Below are 20,898 nucleotides of genomic sequence, written 5' to 3' on the forward strand. Positions count from 1 at the left end.
ATCTTTCCCTCCCCACTCCTTTCTGCCTTTCGCAGGGACTGCTCTCTCCGCAACTCCCTAGTTCACTCTTCCCTCCCTAACCATCCCACTCCCACCCTGGGAACTTTCCACTTCCCCTGCTATAGGTGCAACACCTGCCCCTACACCAGCTCCATCCAGGGACCCAAACAGTCCTTTCAGGTGAGACAGAGGTTCACCTGTACCTCCCTTAATATCATCTTCTGCATTCAGTGCTCCAAGTGTGGCCTCCTCTACACTGGTGAGACCAAACGTAGACTAGATGACTGTTTTGCAGAACACCTGCGCTCTGTCCATAACCACGGTCTGCATTTCCCCGTTGCCAGTCACTTCAACTCCCCCTCCCACACTATCACTGATACGTCAGTCCTCGGCCTCCTCCACTGCCAGGAGAATTCCAAGCCCAAACTAGAGGAACAACAGCTCATTTTCTGTCTTGGAACCTTGCAGCCTAATGGCATGAACATTGAATTCTCCCACTTTAAGTGATCCCCACACCCACCCCCAACCATGCCTCTTCTTTTCTTCCCTTTCCTAGCCTATCTCTCTTTTTTCTACCCCCTTTTATTTCTCTCCTTACCTTTGGCCCATCCCCAGTGGATCTGCTCTCCCCTTCTCCCCCGCACCTGCCTATCACTATCTCTTACCTGCATCTACATATCACCACCTTGTGTCCACCCTACCTCCTCTCTTTTGTCCACCTATCACTGCTCTGCTTTTCCCTCCTATATATTGGGATTCCCCTTTTCCTATCTTCAGTTCTGAACTGAAACGTTGACCACCTGCTTTTCTCCACAGATGCTGCCTGGCCTGCTGAGTTCCTCCAGCATCATAGGTTGAATGGTCTTCTTCTATATCCTAGATATTTCAGATTCTATGAATAGATCAGAAAGAAAGAACAAAATGTTTGCCTATTTTTGATTAATTTAATAAGGAACAATCCTATGCACTTTAATGAAGTCCTAATAAGTGTTCAGTGATCTTACTCCGGATGCAGCCAGCTTCTTTGTCCAGTATTACTTTGAGGGAGAAGGAAACATGGTAAAGTTATTTAAAGTCCACATGATACTACCTTTTCCTTTCCTTTTTGCCATTAGAATCAGTAGTGAGAAAGAGACCAAATGCAGCTGGACAACACCACCTAGATGCTTTAATGTGTTTATAATTGTGATAGAATTCTTAATTCTGAATGCATTTGTATCTTGTTTCAAAATTTCCCGCATCTTGACACATGGACAAATGGCAGATGGAGTTTAATCCTAGCAAGTGTGATGTGTTGCAATTTTGGGAAGTCTAATGTAAGGGGAAAGTATACAGTTAATGGCAGGACCCTTAACAGCATTATGTACAGAGGGATCTTGGTATTCAAGTCCATAGCTCACTGAAGTGGCCACACAAATAGATAGGGTAGTAAAGAAGGCAATATGGGATGGTTGCCTTCATTGGTCGGGGCATTGAGTATAAGAGTCAGGAAGTCATGTTGTAGTTATATAAAACTTTGGTTAGGCCGCACTTGGAGTATTGTGTGCAATTCTGGTCATCCTATTACAGGAAGGATGTGGAGGCTTTGGAAAGGGTGCAGAAGAGGTTTACCAAGATGCTGCCTGGATTAGAGGGCATGTGCTACTAGGAGAGGTTGGACAAACTTGGGTTGTTTTCTCTGGAGCGGCAGAGGCTGATGGGCGACCTGATAGAGGTTTATAAGATTATGTGAGGCATAGACAGGATAGATAATCAGAATCTTTTTACCCAGGGCAGAAATGTCAAGTACTAGAGGACAAGCATTTAAGGTGCGAGGAGGAAAGTTTAAAGGAGATATATACAGCAAGTATTTTTACACGGAAAGTGGTATTTGCCTGGAACAGACTGCCGGGGTGGTAGTGGAAGCAGATGTGATAATAGCTTTTAAGAAGCTGTTAGGCAGACACGTGAATGTGCAGGGAATGGAGGGTTATGGATCATGTGCAGGCAGAAGGATTTAGTTTAATTCAGCCTCCTGTTTGGCACAGACATTGTGGGCTGAAGGGCCTGTTTCTGTGCTGTACCATTCTATGATCTTGATTGATTGTGCAGAAGCTGATTTAGCATTAGGCATTTGGTTTACTGATACATCAAGCCTCCAGCACAGTAATGAGCCATTCAGACTGCCTGATATAGCAAGATGTTTGTGCTCCACCACATAAACTTCTTACTTCATCTAACCCAATCGACATATAAATTTTCTCTCACGTGATTATTTAGCTTCTCTTCAAATGCAACTATGCAATTTACTTCTTTGGTAAAGAAATTTCTCTTGAATTCCCTTTTGGATTTACTAAAAGTCAAACTTATGGCTTCCAGGTTTGGTCTGCATCTCAGGTGGAAGCATTTTCTCCATTTCTACCCTATTAATTCCTTTTCCCTCTCAGCATCTTTTACAACAGATTTACTTAGCTTCTCTGACAAAGCAAATGTCTGAAGAAACTTGACTGAAAAATGGAGGGTGGAGTGGAGGGGAATTGAAGGAAGCATCTCTGGAATAAAACAGAAAATGCTGGAAATACTCAACAGGTCAGGCTGCATAGAGTTATAGAGTCATACAGCATGGAAACAGGCCTTTCAGCCCAACTTGTCCATACTGAATATGTGGCGCATCTGTTTGCATTTAGACCATAGCCCTCTAAACCTCTCTTATCCATGTACTTATCGAGATGGCTTTTAAATGTTGCTAATGTGCCCGCCTCAACCACTACTTCTGGCAGTTCATCCCAAATACACACAACCCTTTGCGTGAAAAGCTGCCCCGATGTCCCTTTTAAATCTTTCACATGTGTGGGAAGAGAAACAGAGTTAATGTTTCATGTTGAAGACCCTTCGCTAGAATGAAGTATCTCCGGACATTGGCAAAAGTGCTTGAATAAACACAGTCAAAGGAATGAGCAATGAAAGTCATAAAGTAGGGAGGAATGTGACAAGGTGGTGGAGTTAGAGAAAAGATCTTCAAAATGCAAGGTTGAGGTAACTGAGGGTGGCAATAGTAGAACGGAGGGGAGACTGAGATATATGGTAAACTAGAGCTGGAAAAGTACTGGACATGCAGAAACTCATAGCTCCAGAAGAGATTTCACATTTGGGTTGGTGGGGGAATTATACTGATTCCAATTCCTGGAGTCTGATGTAACACTGATGGATTGATATACTGATTTGAAACTCCAAATCTGTTAGAAAATAGGTGCTTGGTGATCAATTTGCTGGTAAACAAACAATATTCAAATACATTCTGTCGGTATTGGATTAAACCTCATTGGGATCTCTAGGCTTGGAAGGTCTTGAATACTTTATAAGGGCCCCCTTAGAAACTGGTTTTGGAAGTGGTGATAAGGGAGATTGGAATTTCTCCGGCAACTACCTGTCAATTCATCTAGCCTATCTAGCAGGGGGACATACTGATATGGGAACTTGCTGAAAATAAGTATCGCATCATAAAAAGTGAGCATGAGGCCCATTGAGAGGAAAATGTTCCTCCCTACGAAGGCTACTGTGTCCAATTTACCTCTCTAGCTCACCCTTTGTACTTTGGACCTAATGTATATATCTTTACTCAGTGCAGGGTAGACAAAAATCAAAAGATAAGATTTGTTGCCTGAAATGTGAAACTGATTGAAAGCTCAAATGCCTAGAATTTGAGGTGCATCGCATCCACTTTATGTGCACAAAAGCTGTTGCACTCAGGAAATTGAACCGGGCACGATTCACCTTAGTGCAGCTGGTGTTTCTCCAGCATAATTTGTGCACAGGCGATGATGTCATCAACGTACAGGGCACTCATCTCCTCGTTACTGACAAAGAAAATGGAGCAATAAAGCGCAGCCAATGACCTTTGTTTATAACTAGCAGTAAAACAAGGAGCAATTCCAGCAGCAAGTTGGCAAGGAGAAAGGAATTAAAGGATTCCGTCTGGGACTTCAATGTGTTACTGGCTGCATTTGCTGTGCACATTTGTTATATCATTGCTGGGCTTCACAGTGCTTACCGCAGGCTTTCAGAATTATGCACGGCACAGATATGCAGCAATCTCCGCCTGAGTAATGAACCCGTGACCTGCAGTAGCGAGGAGCTTCTCACAACATGAGAGCGATTGCAGTAGGTGGGGGTGGTGGGAATTGTGTGGCCACATACACCAAAGACGCATGTGCCCCCTCCCCCACATTTTCCCTCATCCCTATGGCAGCTTTTATGCTGCTGTACTGTGGTTACCATGAAGGGAGCTCTTTAAGGCTGGGACCTGCTTCCTATGCTTCCTAGTGGCAGGGCGTGTTTTAATGCAGTAGTCAGGGGAAAACCACCCTAACTTTTTTTTTAAACAGTAAATTGGGGTGGGAGGTTTGCAGTTTCTTTATTATCATTAAGACTAAATGCAGCACATGTAACACTCCAAATAAGGATATAATCCTGTTTCTCATCAAAAATCTTAATAGTTACTGGGTCCAGTTTAAAGTAACCTACAATGCCACGTATGGTATCACTAAGTTGACTCACACTTGGACAGGGTGCACAGGATGCCTGTTCTAGGAAACGTAGAATAAACTGACCTCCTGAGTACAGGAACACAGCATAAAAAGTAGTAGAGCACAGCATTCCTTCTGACCATGTACAATTACACTTTTGAAACTACACATAACAGTGTGCTATTCTTCAGTGTTGATGCTTTTCTCAGTCTGAAAAGTAAAATCAATGCCAAATAAAGTACTTTTACTTGTATGCTTCAACAGAATGAATCTTCTATATGTAGCTGTGTATGGATGCATTACAAACTAAGACATTGTAGCCACCTTGTGCTCAAAGTTGGAAGAGCAGGTTATTCCTTACGTCTAATCAGCCATAATATTCATACAAATGTGGATTGTTTTATTATGGAATTATCCTTGTTTCCAGAAAAAAAGCTTCTCAATTAATGTTATATCTTCACTAGCCCCTACTACATCACTTTTGAGGTGGAGTGGCAGCAATTTTCAGGCCAAATATCTTGCAATCAAACCACATTCAATCTAAATATGCTTGTTTAAAGCTTTTGTTCTTTTGTGCACTACCAACGATTCGTATCAGATAGCAATGCACTGGGCCTTGTATTAATCACAGTGCTATTCACCAGCAAAATAAAAAATGTTTCGGCGAACTTGAGGCATTAAGTGAATTGGAATGAAAAGGTGGTGGTGGCGGTGCAGTCTGGAATCCTTTCCATGAAGAACGGACTACTACCTTTGACAGACTGCGCTTTTGGCAACCAATTCAAGCCCTTTATCTGACAAGGAGAGTAAAATGCTAGCTGCACTGACTGCGGCATCTATTTATTCTTTTCTTCATTTTTGGAAATCCACATGGCGCTGGCAAATGTCAGTTCTTCTTGCTCATCTCCACTTACCCTTGCTGCTTCTTGAACCCCTGCAGTCATTCTGGTGAAGGTACTCCCACAATGTTGTTGCATAGGGAGTTCCAGGACTGAGGCTCAGCAATGATAAAGGACCAGCAATATATTTCCAGATCAGAATAGTGTGCAACTTGGAGAGGAACCTGCAGGTGAGAGTGTTCCCATGTGCCTCCTGTCATTTCCTTCTTGGTGGTGGAGGTCATGGGCTGAGGTGATGTTGGTGTAGCCGGGGTAAGTAAGGTACATATGGCAGCAACTGAGTGTTGTTGGTGGAGGGAATGAATGTTTAGGGTGGTTGATGGGCTGCCAGTCAAGTGGACTAATTTGTCCTGGAAGTTGTCAAACATCTTCAGTATCATTCGGTTTGCACTCATGCAGGCAAGTGAAGAGCGTTCCACACTCCTGACTTGTGCCTTGGAGATGGTGGACAGATATTAGAGATCCAAGAGATGCCACTTATCGGCCCATGACTGAATGCTTTCTTGGTCTTGCTGAAAGCAGGCAAGCCGACTTTGTTTGCTAAGGAGTTGCAAATGGATCTGACATTGTACAATCATCAGTGAACATCCCCATTTCTGATCTTATGCTGAAAGGAAGGTCATTGATGAAGCAACTGGAGATGCTTGGGCCCAGGGACATTGAGAAATTTCTCCAGTGGTGTCCTGGGGCTGAGATGATTAAGCTCCAACAACAACAACTGTCTTCCTTTGCGCGACCTGTGACTCTAACCATTGGAGTCTTTTCCTCTTCTACTCATTGACCTCAGTTTTATCAGATCTCCTTGATGCCACACTCAGTCAAATGCTGCCTTGATCTCAAGCGCAGTCACTCTCACCTTACCTCCAGAACTCAGTTCTTTGAATGAAGGTTGTAAGAAGTTTGGAGCTGAGTATTCCTGGCAAACCCCAAACTGGCCATCAGTGAGCAAGTTATTGGTCAGTAAACACTGCTTGATAGCATTGTTGATGAAAACTTGCATCACTTTGCAGTCAATTGAGAGTAGACGGATTAAATGATAATTAGCTAGATTGGATTTGTCCTTTGTTTTGCGAACAGGACAAATCTAGGTAATTTTCTACAATGTCAGGCAAATGCCAGTGTTATAACTGTACAGGAACAGCTTGGCTAGAGGCAAAGTAGTTCTGCAGTGCAGGTCTTCTACAGCTGGGATGTAAATTGGTAGATTGGCAAGGACAACCTCAAATACATTTATCCCTTGAAGACAAACGAAACAAGCAGATGCAGAATCTGGAGCAAATAAAACAGGACACAGAACTCAGTGTGTCAAATAGCATCCCTGGAGGCAAAAAGTTTATGTTGACATTTTGGATCGAGATGCCGCATCAGGGCTGAGAGGGAACAGGAACAACTGCCAATATAAAGCAGCATGAGGGAGGGGTGGAATGGAGGCTGGTAGGTGGAACCAGATGGGAGAGGAGACAGGAGTGAGAGCAGAAGATGGGGGAAGTGAACAAAGAGAAAAGAAACCTAGGTGGACAGCTGAGCGTGCTTGGGAGAAGGCGACCTGGCGTGTGGGTTACCTGAAACTGGAAAATTCAACGTTCATACCATTGGGTTGTAAACCCCCCGAGTGGAATACCAGATATTCTTCTAATTTGTGTTTGGCCTCATCCAGCAATAGAGAAGGCCGAGGACAGATGGGTCAGCGTGGGAGCCTATTCTATGCTTGGTTTCTTCTACATGGAGGAGGCCACATCATGAGCACCAATTGCAGTAGATCAGGTTGGAAGAGGTGTCGGTGAATCTCTGCCTCACTTGGATGGTCTGTTTAGGTCCTTGAATGGTGACACTATCCGCTGGCAACCGAGTCTGGCAGCTGTGTCCTTAGTACTTGGCCAGATCAGTCAATGGTGGTGCTACCAAACCACTCTTGGTGATGGACACAGAATATCTTAGGAAATAAATAAGGTCCTGCATTATCAAAATTCATTCACTTACAGTTGCTGATAGGTTTAATTTAGACAAAAGAAACATTTGATAAATAATACATAACTTATATTTTCCCTGCATGACAAAAACTAATGAGACAGCACAACTGTTAAAATATATTAAAATGTTCCTGTCATTTTATAAGTTCCTTGAAAGTTCTCTTGGAATTGGGAAAGCTATTCATCCCATTATGCCAGTACCACCCCATCTATGAGATCTTAGCTGATGCGAGTCAAACTACCCATCTTGGGCTCAGTTCAGATCAGCCTACAAAGCATATAGTGTAAGTATGGTAACAACAGAAAAATATAAGTAATTTTAGCTGGACACTATTTAAATATCTGTACATAATTTTTTAAGTCTTGATAGGGGCATTACCCATAAACTCTCTTCATACCTAAAATCCTCTGGGTATTGTTGAGCTCCACACTTGAGTTCCTGATGTAGTTCTTTGCATACAAAAGCTTACCAACAAAAGTGCCAATATATAAAATTCATCATTTAAAGTCTTTTTTTAGCTTTTTGATCAACTAAAAATGATAAATTATATCACTATTTAACACCCAGTGTCTATGAAATTTTTGCAAGTAGATGTGCAAATTTATTGAAATATTCTTCAGTCGAGTTTTTTAAAATTTTATACCATGTGTATACTTTGGAATGTATTATTTCTTGCAGCTTTTTCAAAGTGAATAATTGACCTTTGCAATTAATTTTGCTGTGAAGAAAACAGCATCCATAAAATTAACTGACATTTTAAAGGAGAATCTTAGAACTGTGTGGAGGAGATCTAAAATATGCTAAATTCACAAGTGTAGCAATAAACTGTGTTAGGTGATTACCAGCATTAAGTTTTGTAGAGTAGAAAACTTTGTTAGTATTAGTTCAGGCCGTATGCCACTGCTGCTTTTCCTAGCAGCACATTCAGTTTACTTTAGGAGCCATTCTACCAGTTAATGATACATTACACTGGGCAGGTTTAGCATGCAGTGAATAAAATGTTGCAATGCATGTAGAGTTGCAAACAGCCCAGGACGTTACTACAGGAGTTCCTCAGGTAGTATCCTCAGCTGTGTCCTCAATGACTTTCCTTACATTATAAGGTCAATTCCACGTGCAGCTCCTTAACACATCGAGTTGTCCATGCGTGCATGCAGCAATTCCTTGACACCTTTCAGGCATGAGTTAGTGTTTGACAAGTAACATCCAAACAAAAGAAGTGTCAGGCGATGATCATCTCCACCAGGAGAGAGTCGAACCACCTACCCTTCACATTCAGTGGTATTAACATCACTGAATTGCCTACTATCAACATCCTCTGGGTCACCATTGACCAGAAACTTAATTGGACCACCCACATAAATATAGTGTTTACAACAGTGGTTCATTGGCTAGGTAACTGACCTACTGACACTCCAAAGCTTTACTACAATCTATAAGACACAAGTCAAGACTGCGATGGAATACTGTCTGCTTGTCTGTATGATCTCCAAGAACCTTCACAAAGTTCAACAATATCCAGGAGAAAGCAGTCTGTTTGACTTGTGCCCCATCTACAACCCTAAACATTTCTTCCCTCCACCAGCAGCACACAGTGACTGCAGTGTGTACTATCTACAAAAAGCACTGCAAGCAATTCCAACAGCACCTCCCAAGCTCATGAACTTAAAGGACAAGGACAGTGGTGAACATCTCCACCTACACGTTCCTATTCACGTTGCACGCAATCCTGATTTGGAATTAGATCACCATTCCTTGATCATCACTGTGTCTAAATCTTGGATATCCCTCCTCAACAGTATTGTGAGAATGTGTTTAGCAGAAGGACATCAGTGACTCAAGAAAGCAGCTCACCATATCTTCTCAAGAGCAATTAGGGACAGGGAATAAATGCTGGCATTGCTGGGAACACAGCGTTCCAAAAAAAAATTTTAAAAATCAAAACTGTCCATTTCAGGCATTGTTATTTGACTTAATGTTATATTTCCATACAAATATAATAAAAAAAGTTATATATAGATTTGCTTGCTGAGGGAAAACAACTTTCAATGGTATAAGCAATTTAAAATGAACCCATCGAGTTGGTTGGTTCAATTCTTTTCCATCTGTATTTAATAGTGTTTTTCATTACCGCTGGGTGAGTTACTTTCTGTCTTCTTTGACTAGACTACAGTCAGAGTCTTGTGAAATCTATTTTGTTAGTGATACTCAGTTTCCCAACATGTGCAAGAGTTTACTTTTCCAGAAACAATGTACCTCTGCCAAAGCCACATTTTACTGGACTGAATTTCCAGAGGTTTGTTCAGAATATTGACAATGTCCATGTTTTTAAGATGCAGTCTTTAGATTTAAACTGGCCCCTTCTATACCAATCAAAAGAGCAGACATTTGTGTTTAGATGGGAATTATAAAGAAACTACCCAATTTTCATTGAAATCATTCATCATGTCAGCTTATATATTAAACTAAAAATCTACCCTGTAAATAGTTTTGCAAAATAGAATGTGGCTGAAGAATGGGATCCCTTTAGAACGTCTTACATCCTGCATATAGTTTGATCCCCAATGGATCTGGTTTAGCTTTGAATTTTTTAGATAGCACTTTTTTTACTCCTTTTTCTGCTTTGGTTCTAACCCCCGTCTGGATACCACTATCCTCTCAAACACTATTCCACCTCCATTAAACATTTCTTCTTAAAGATCATTGACAATCTATATAAATTGATATCCGTGCCTTCAGCCATTTCCACATTGTGCTTCTTGGACTGTAACAGAGTGGATTGAGAACTGACGACTACCACTTCAATGCTCAAAGGCTCCAAGGCTAACAGCAGATTAACATTTCATGTACTGCCACACAGGTATCACCTTAAAATAAACACCAGACCTGAACTCTGGAGGGGAAAGAAGGTAAAATGAGGATCTGAAGCATGCTGCCCTGAGACACAGCCCTAAACTCCACTGCAACAACAAGTGAGATATTGTCCACAATACATCAACACACTCATCAAGAGGAAGCAATGTGAAAGCTAATATTGGGCACACACCTACAGTACACATCATATTGTCATATTTTGGCATGGGTTCTCTGCTATGTCAGATCAGAAGGTCAGGATGCTTGGAATTTTAAGATCTGTGAATCGTGGATAGTTATTGTTTTTCTGTTTTTAAAATGAATTTTTACTTGGTAAGATTAAGTTCCTTAGATCTCTTACTATTATTTTCCCATCTAACAATATTTAAGTTTTGAAGGAGTGCAAGGAAGTCAAGGCCAAGTCTTTTCATTCAATTATCCTGACAGATGTCACTATTGGTATATTTTCGGCATCTTTCACATCAAGACTGTGCCAGTACACCACATCCAAGGCCTACATGTTTCAAACATCTCATATGCAGATCTGAGGTAGGCCTTGAGATTGTTGCCATTATTTTGGCATATGAGCTAAGACCCAGCCTGGAACATCAGGAGATATATATATGTTGTTTAGGAATCCAAAACTCTCCTTACCTGTCACCCAGCAGATCCCAGGATAGTGCCAAAGAAACTCCTGGCCCAGAAGACATGTCCCTGAGGCCATAAACCTCTGTTAAACTGAGGGGTTCTGACCCACCCAACTTCTACTGCTCCACTCTTCCCAATAATCCCTTGGCCCTGGCTAACCGACATGGAAACTCAGAATGAATGCTGTAGTTTACCTAACATTCATAAGTTCAAACTTCATTTATAGCTGACCTGCCAAACATGAGCCTTATGACCTTCAAAAGGAAATGGATAATTGCAGATGTTACTTGTATTGGATAAAGCAGTCAATACATCTTACAAGCAGGAGCTTGGCATTCCTGTGAAATTTGCCTTTAAGCTGCACCAACAGATCACAGACAACACAGTAATACATCTTACTCATGCTCAATATTTCCATTATACTAAGCACAGCAAAAATAGGAGCTGAATTTTAACCTTCTCAGTGAGACTACTTAATATTTTGTTGCCTACTATGATTTCAGTTACTTTAGGTTTCCACAGTTTTTTGGTTATTCATTCACAGGATGTTTACATGATAGGCAATGCTGGGATTTATTATCCATCTCCATTTACTGCTGAACTGAACTGAGGAGGCAGCTAAGAGTCACCCAGTGTGCTTGTTGTCACATGTAAGCCAAATCAGAATCAGAATCAGATTCAGGTTTATTATCACTGAGATACGTCGTGGAATTTGTTGTTTTGTGGCAGCAGTACAGTGCAAGACATAAAAATTACTGTTACCAAAAAATGAATAAATAAAATAGTGCAAAAGAGGAATAACGAGGTAGTGTTCATGGGCCATTCAGAAATCTGATGGCGGAGGGGAAGAAGTTGTTCCTGAAACATTGAGTGTGGGTCTTCAGGCTAATGTACCTCCTCCCTGATGGTAGTAACAAGAAGAGGGCATGTGCCGGATGGTGACGGCCCTTAATGATGGATGCTGCCTTCTTGAGGCACCGCCTCTTGACGATGTCCTCGATGGTGCGGAGGGTTGTGGCCGTGATGGAACTGGCTGAGTCTACAACCCTCTGCAGCCTCTTTCGATCCTGCACATTGGAGCCTCCATAGCAGGTGGTGATGCAACCAGTCAGAATGTTCTCCACTGTACATCTGTAGAAATTTGCAAGAGTCTTTGGTGACATCAGGTAAGGAGTTCAGCTTTCCTGTCCTGAAAGACTTTAGTGAACCAGATGGAGTTGCTTTTATAACAATCTGATGTTTCATGGCTGCTTTTATTAAGGTTGCTATGATAGGATTCAAACTCATGTCTCTGGATCAATGGTCCAGAACTCTGGCTGCAAGTCCAATAAGTAAATTATTACATCACCATACCCCTGAAAGTGATCTTAACACATCAATTATCTCCACTCATTTGAAAATTTACTTGGAACTTTCTCTAATTGATTGATGCAGTTTGTTTAAATATGGCAACTTATTCAGAACTATGTGAATTGAGATCAGTTAGCGCACGTTACAGCTTTTCTGGTGTGAATAACATCAGCCAAAGGATACTTTCTGCAATGAAATACAGTTCCTTGAATGTATGTAGTTGCCAGTTATTGAAAGTATTGGTGATACAGGAACACCTCTATATGGCCCATACTTGGTTGGATTAATTGGAACTGTGAAAGAATGGGGTTCTTTTTTGATCAAAATATTTCTCCCTAACATGGATATATTCTTAGAGCCATCCTGTTTCTCAATTTATACTTTTGAAGTATAAGTATTTTGACTCTTTGTGACAGTATAAATAAGGCAATAGAAAAGTACAGCACAGGAACAACCATTCGGCCCAACTTGCCTGTGCCAGCCATGATGCTAGTCGAACTAATCCCACCTACCTGCATATGGTCCATATCCCTCAATTCCCTGCCTGTTCATGCGTCTGGCTAAATGCTTTTTTAAATGTTGCGATTGATTCTGCTTCCACCACCTCCTCTGGCAGCATGCTCCAGGCACCTACTACTCCGTGTAAAAAAACTTGCCTTGCATTTTGTATTCTTCTGTCACGGCACCACTTAACCTCTAACGTTCCATGCTGCAGGCACCTACTACTCCGTGTAAAAAAACTTGCCATGCATTTTGTATACTTCTGTCACCGGACCACTTAACCTCTAACGTTCCAGAAAAAACAATCCAAGTTTGTCCAACCTCTCCTTATAGCTAATACACTTCAATCCAGGCAACATCCCGGTGAATCTCTTCTGCAACCTCTCAAAAGCCTGCCCACATCCTTCCTACAGTGTGGCAACCAAAACTGCACACAATGCTCCAAATGTGGCCTATCCAAAGTTTTATACAGCTGCAACATGACTTCCCAACTTTTATACTTAATGCTCGACCAATGAAGGTAAGCGCGTTGTATGCCTTCTTTACCACTCGATCCACTTGTGTTGCCACTTTCAAGGAGCTCTGGAGTTGCACCCCAAGATTCCTCTGTACATCAATGTTCCTAAGAGTCCTGCCACTTTCTGTATACTCTCCTCTTGCTTTTGACCTCCCAAAATGCATTACCTCACACTTGTTCGGATTAAACTCCATCTGCCATTTCTCTGCCCAAATTTCCAATGATTTATACAGTATATTGCTGTATTCTTTGACAATCTTGCTCATGATACAAAACTCCACCAATTTTCGTGTCATCTGCAAACTTACTAATCAGACCACCTTCATTTTCCTCCGAATCATTTCAACATATATTAGAAACAACAGAGATCCCAGCACTAAATCCTTGCAGAACACCACTGGCCACAGACTTCCAGGCAGAAAAACACTCTTCTTCCACCATCTTCTGTCATCTGCAACTAAGCCAATTTTGTTTCTAACTGACTGACTCACTGTCAATCACCAGTGGCTTAATCTTCTGGACCAGTCTACAACAAGAGACCTTGTCAAATGCATTACAAAAAGAAGTAATTGATTATCAATCCCAGCATTAGTGAAACTCATTTGTAATGATAAAAGTACACAGTTGTAATTAACTAGTAACTCTTGGGACTAAGTCAATGAAGCATGGATCTTATGATCAAAACCCCTGCTCCACTAGATGACTGGCAAGTTTAAATAACATGCTCTGCATCTGGCACTCCAATTCAATAAGTAAAACCACAAACAGGATTACTACCGTAGAGGATATATTAAACACACAAGTCATCCAAAAATCAATCTCATTGTCCCACCAATTATGAGTTTGGGAAAATGTTGACATGGTCAATACTTACATCTCTTGCACAATTTAATTCTGAGAAGGTGAGTAAGAAATTCCCCAGAGCAACACCAGATACGTTCTGGTGTACTAACTCTCAGGCTTCACTAACAAGCCATTGTACATTTCCTGCTTTGAATTACTGCTGGCCCATGAAAAATTGACAACCCGACACCTACAGTGTACAGAGGGAGTCTGGGAGGTTTGTTCTTTGATGAAACATCCCAGTTTCTCCAATCTATCCAAGTAACTGTACTCCCAGCCCAAGTCTGATTAAGCTCCATGGAAATTCAGAGCAGAAGCATATCAACTCAAGTCTAATTTCAACCAAGAATTTTCTGGAAGACCCGAGGGTTGACGTGCCAATTATGAGTCTTTTGACTGTCAAAAGGAAGTGGATTACTTAAATTGTTGTTTGTGTTGGATACAACAATCAGCACATCTGATGACCAGAAGCTTGCTATTACTGTGAAATTTCAGCTAGGAGTCAAGCACATGGCTGGAGCTAGCTTTACGTTCCTTCTCCAAAGCCTTCATATCCTCCCCCTGGTGTTTTGCCCAGAACTGAATGCAATACTTCTGCTGTGGCCAAATTAGCAGATTTAGCACAATTTACTTTTTTCAGTCTAACAGAATTCCATACACTTTATAAACTGCTCAGGAATGTATCCTTCCACCTAAAAAGATTTGCACACTTCCAATCCCTTTAAATTGTATTATTTAATTTGTGCTGCCTCAGCTTCTCCCTGCAAATGAAATGCACCATTGCCCACATTTTTGGGGGCAGGGGGCTGAGGGAGGAGGGGACAGGAAGGGGAGACGAGAGAAAGTGCAGTGGGTGATGAAATGAGAAAAGGGTATCCATGGTTAATAAAAAAGTAAATATCTTGGTTCAGAAAATCAGGAAGTAATCCACTTTAGTAGGGAAAATAGAAAGGCAGAGGATTATTGAAATGATGTTACACTGCATGTGCCATGCATTTGCCCACTCAGTCACCTATCTAAAGCACCTTGCATCCTCCTCACAACTCATAATCCCACTCAGACTCTTGCTGTTTTTCTTTCACAGGTGAGTTTATTTATTTTCTTCTCAGCAACCTTAAATCCTATTCAAATGAATGGGTTTGTGGATCTTGTGGCAAGTTTAATCCAAGCCACATTTATTTTCAGTGGGATCCTGTTCCACCATTGGACTCCAAGGGAAATGTCAAAGTCAAGTTTATTATCATATGCACATCTACACACAGGTGCAATGACAAACTTATTTGCAGCAGCATCACAGGCACATAGCATTCGACACACAACATTCACAAGAAAAAAAATTAATTAAACATAAATTATACAAAATTATAAAAGAAAGAACACGTATAGAAGATAAATAACAAAGTCCATTGTAGTGCAAAGTGGTCATGGTGTTGCTCTACGGAGGTAATAATTAGGGTTGTGCAATGAGTAGTGAAGTGGAGCTGGGAATTTCTGGCAGAGTTTGGCTAGCAATCTGAATCTTCCACGTTCACACAGGGTCCTGACATTTTTATGGCAAGTTCCAAGTAGAACTCCCAGCATTTACTAGCAAAACCAATGGTATTATTGGAATTATTTGTATTTACAAAGCACTTTTCACAATGCCAAAGCAATCAAAATTACTTCACACAGCAATATCTTTTAAAATGTGATCACAAATGTGACCCAGCAAATCTCTGGAAATCTTTTTCCAACACTTATGAAATAAATTCACCTGAAATGTTAACTCTGTTTTCCACAGATGCTTCCTAATAACCTATTTTCAGCAGTACCTGACTTGATTTCAGACTAGCTGCTCTACCCAGCATTGCCCTGGTTATTATTCTGGCAATCATGATGTTTGCAATTATTTCCATGCAATCAGGTTTTATAACATTCCTTGTAAGTGAAATAAAATCTAATTTAAATGTATAATTATTCCATGAATGAGGGTGTTAAAATTATGGAGTTCATCTAAAATTACAAATAAAAACATACACACTGAATATAAATATATATACAAAAACTACATTTAAGAGTTCTCTTTAAGTTGATATGTACCTATGCACAATGTGTAAATTTACTTAATTTCAATGTTGAAGTACTTCAGAGTACACTATCTTTGTTTCTTTTGAATCAGGTGTAAAAATGTACAGGCAATCCCTGGGTTACGTAAGGGTTTCAGGAAGGTATGCAAGGGTTCCATTCCTGAGAACTGTCTGCAAGCCGATTTCTCCGCAAGTCAGAAACGTCCATTTTCTATAGCAACCTATATCATATCATGCTACATACACTTGTTATAATTTTCTTCAGTTAATTGAATAATCACCCTAATACTACCTATAATTAAGCTAATGAAATGTATACAGTATCCGGTCACTAATGAATAACATGAAACATTTTATTATTATTATCTCTAGCTTGAAAAATGCTTTAAAAATGTGATAGTTTGCGTAAAGTTGCTTTTCCATTAAGTCAAGTCATTCATAACCCAGGGAGCCCCTGTACAGATTATTTCTATCTCCAACCCTGGAGGAACCAACATATAGCTGACCATGGGAAGAGAACTGAATTTCGATATTAAGGTCAACAACTTTTAGTAATTGTCCTTGTGCCTTGTTAATGCTCATAGCAAAATGAAGTTGAACAGGGAACTGAGGATGCTTGAATTGAAAAGGTGTATCAGATGGAATAATTGGTATCCAAGGAATGAAGACATTTTCCCCAATAGCATTACCAGTCATTCTAGTAGCATCAATTGCATTTGGTAATAATTTCTGAATAATCTCATGCCATTGCTTAATATTGGTGGATCCAAATTCCTGAGAAGCATGATTGGAGCTCTTTCCTTTAGTTTAAGGTTATGTGATGGCACACCAAGTGGTGACAGAGAGTTTAAAAATTCAACAAGAAAATGTACAGCCTCATCAATGTCTGTCATAGATTTATATTGTACGAGTTGTCCAAGAAGATTCTAAAGAAGGTCTTTATTCATGGTCTGCACTGTGTCTTTTTTTTGTGCTAAAATTGCTCTTTTACACAACCATTGGTGATCCAAATAGTGCTGAGTGACATTTGGGAAAACAGCTTGCATCAGATCATGAAGCGATGTAACAATTTGGCCCAAGTTTTTCCATTGAAACCCTTCCTTTGTGTTTAATTCCCTCATTTCCTAATTTGAGCAAATTTGAAGCAAACTCCCTTACAGATGGATTGCCTGTCAAATGCACTCACATACTGATTTTCAGGTGTAATCATTTAACCTTTTCCCAAATATATGATGCTTAATACAGGCTTTCAATTCATCTGTTTTGTTACCCCAAAGAATTACTGGTAGCATTTGATGAAAATCTCCAGCTAGCATTAAAGTAACACCTCTGATTAGTTTATTATTCTGTCTAAGATATCACTACATTCGATCTAGTGCTTAAGTGGCTGCTCTGTGAGCCACTGTACATTCATCCTGCACAAGTTTACAACCTTTTAAAAAATCTTCCTTTGCAGTTCCCCAACCAATGTTACATGTCGGAGTCTCCACATTTGTCCAATTTAAAGGGAGTTTAAAAGCCAACTGTACAGTTTTCTCCCCTGTCAAAAATGTTGAAGCAATGCCTGATGATGTCACAGCCAGTGCAATCATGTTTAGTCTTCAAACTTTAGCTGGAAGGAGATTAATAAGGGAAGTTTTTCCCATTCCACCAGAAGCACCCAAAGAACACGATTCCTTCGTTAATGTAAACAGCCTTTGTAATAGTATCTAAGGATATCTTCGTTATCTCCCTAAACTGGGTTCTTTCTCTCGGATACATTCGTTTAATTGGCTTAAATCATAGTCGGCCTCTCGCAGTAACCTGGTGCACAAATTTTCTGTTTCTCTTGGTAGTTCATAAAACCAAAATTACTTAAGTCAGGTCCACTCAAGTACTTAGTACCTCAAAAGTAGATCTGAAATCAATCTCATCAATTTTCAATAGGAATATTAAAATTAGGCCCTCTTTGGGCTGGAGGGCCTCCCATGGGGGTTTTAGAAAATCTAAGTTATGCTAAACCTGACTTACATGCAAAATTTCAGATTTCTAGGCTCTTACGTTACTTACACAGACATTCTATATTACAGGCGACCCCTGTGTTACAGCCATTCCTGTAACAGAAATTTGCCCTTACAGATTTCACAAATCACTACCCAAAAATGAATTACAGAATAAAAGTTGTTCTCACAAAATTTATTTTAAACAAGGTAAGTAAATTATTTTCTTTTATAACTTGTGTTTCTTGACACATGCGCAGATGATGTAGCTTTGTTTTACGGAAAGTTGTGATACAGACCATTTTCCAGGAAGGCAATTCCCCCCGTAACATGGGGGTCGCCTGTCTAGATTTAGATTTCCAGCTTTAACATGATTCTGCTTTAGTGTTTCCTGTGGGTGCAGAGTGAGAACATTCCTTCCAGACGCTAACTCTGGCCCCTTGTCAATTCTAGCCACAGCAGTTAACATTTGCCACAGGGAGTGCAGTAGCAGAGCTAGCCCAGAGAAGAATAATGTGCCTTTCCTCCCATCCAGGCCCATTCAGCTCTGGGGCATAGGTCTTGTACCCACTAACCACGCTGGAATTTTTTCAGGCCCGAAGTCCAGTTACCAGCTGCTTTTATCTAATGGGGATTTTATTACCTTTCTATCTTGGACCGCTAATCAACTTGAAACATTAATTCTGTTTCTCTTTGCAATTCTGCCTGACGTGCTGAGCATTTGTTTTTATTTCAAATTTCCAGTATCTACAGACATTTGCTTTTGTAAACACAAGGCAACCTATCCTTCATAGTAATATACTTCTGATATACCCAAGTATGTTTTTATGGTTCTAATGCTTCTCCTATATGCAAATGAATACCGCAAGAATCAGATGGCTTTTTTTCTGATGGAGGCCAGCTCCCAATAAGGAGTTATGACTAGGTGCATCTTGGGAACTTCTTCCAAAGATCTTCCCAAGAGGATGGCTAGAGGTTGGGTACATGTTGTCTTAAAGGAAGTAGGGTCAAGAAGATCAACATTCCACTGAGCCCCGGATCTGTGCTCCATTGATCAGAGATTGAATCATAGAACAGTACAGCACAATACCGGCCCTCCAGCCCACAATGTTGTACCGACCTTTAAACCTCGTCTAATACTATCTAACTCCTTCCTCCCACATATCCCTCTATTTTAAATTCCTCCATATGCTTATCTAGCAATCTCTTGATTGGTCTGAAAGAAGTATGGCACCCTGAAAATCCTTAGTGATTGCAGCATGCATTGTAGCCACATGGTCTGGAAACCATTAAAAAATGTCTCTCTTTTCTCCTTCACTGCTCTTAAAAGAACACAAGAAATTGAACAAGAGTAGGTAATTTGGCCCCTCATGTTTGCTCAGTCATTCAATAAGAGCAGGGCTGATCTGACCTTGGCCTCAACTCCACTTTTCTGGCTTTTCCCCATACTCTTTGACTTCCTTATGGACCAAAAATCTATTTCAGCTTTGAATATATTTAATGATTCAGGCTCCATGGCTCTCTGCAGTACAGAATTCCGGAGGTTTGCAACGGTGTGACAGAAAAAAATTCTTCCTCATTTATATTTTAAATGCATGACCCATTACTCTGAAACTCTGCTCCCTCGGTCTAGATTCACCTATGAGGATAAATGTCCTCTCAACATCTGCTCTGTTAAGCCTGCACGAATTTTCTGTTCCTATAACATCACCCCTCATCCTTCTAAATTCCAATGAGCATAGGCCCAAGCTCAATCTTTTTTCAAAAGACAATCCCTTCATCTCTGTAATCTAATACAGGACAAAGGGTAAAACCTAGTGCTATTTTGCCTGTGTGCAAGCATCTGTCTTCTATTAAATCTGACAATTTAAATAACAAAATTCCATCAATTGAACGGAGGTCTCTGTTGAGCTCAATCAGAATAAATTCCCTTTTTGTAATTGGGCACTTCTGCACAAAACCTCTTTTCTGAACTTGGAGCACTTTAGCAACAAAGTGAACAAAAGGACTTGAAAACCAGAAAATGCTGGAAACATTCAATAGATCAGATAGCATCTATGGAGAGAGAACATTTGAGGGTGAAGGCCTTTCATGAAAATCGGGAGAATTTAGAAAGTAAGCATAATTAAACTTACGGAGAATGGGGAGGGCTGGAGAGAACTGTCGTGGGGAGAAATCAAGAGACGATGAAAAACGGAGACAGGGTCGACTATGATGGGAGTATCTCTCACTAGTGATCCTCACCTTCTTGCTTAGGAGTCTTCCTGCAAGGCAAAAAAAGAATTCAAAACCATATGGTATAATTCATTCAAAATTATTTAACATGTAAACTAGCTATTGTTGACATTCTGGTATATGCTTACAAACATTGGTACCTCTAATGTTTCAGGCTTCGTGGGCCCATTTTAACATTCTATTTCCAGCATGAGATGCATGAAAATGACAATGGGTTATCTATCAATACATTTACACTTGCTATCTGATATTGTTCTTCCTGAGTGCAAAACCTGATATTTTTGACTTTAACAAAAGACACCCTTCCTCTGCATTGTGGGTCTGGAATGTCAAGGATGCCTACCAGGAAAACCTAAAATGAGGAACCTCCCTTAAATCTGCATAGCCTGCTGAAGTAGCAGAAATTCCAAGCAGGCCAATCTGGATATTTAGATCAAAGGCCTAGAAATTTCAGAGACAAAAGAGATTCTGCAGATGCTGGAATCTGGAGCAATAGACACAAAATGCTGGAGGAACTCAGTAGGTCAGGCA

The sequence above is a fragment of the Pristis pectinata genome, chromosome 11 (assembly GCF_009764475.1).
Source record: "Pristis pectinata isolate sPriPec2 chromosome 11, sPriPec2.1.pri, whole genome shotgun sequence".
NCBI classification, from domain to species: Eukaryota; Metazoa; Chordata; class Chondrichthyes; order Rhinopristiformes; family Pristidae; genus Pristis; species Pristis pectinata.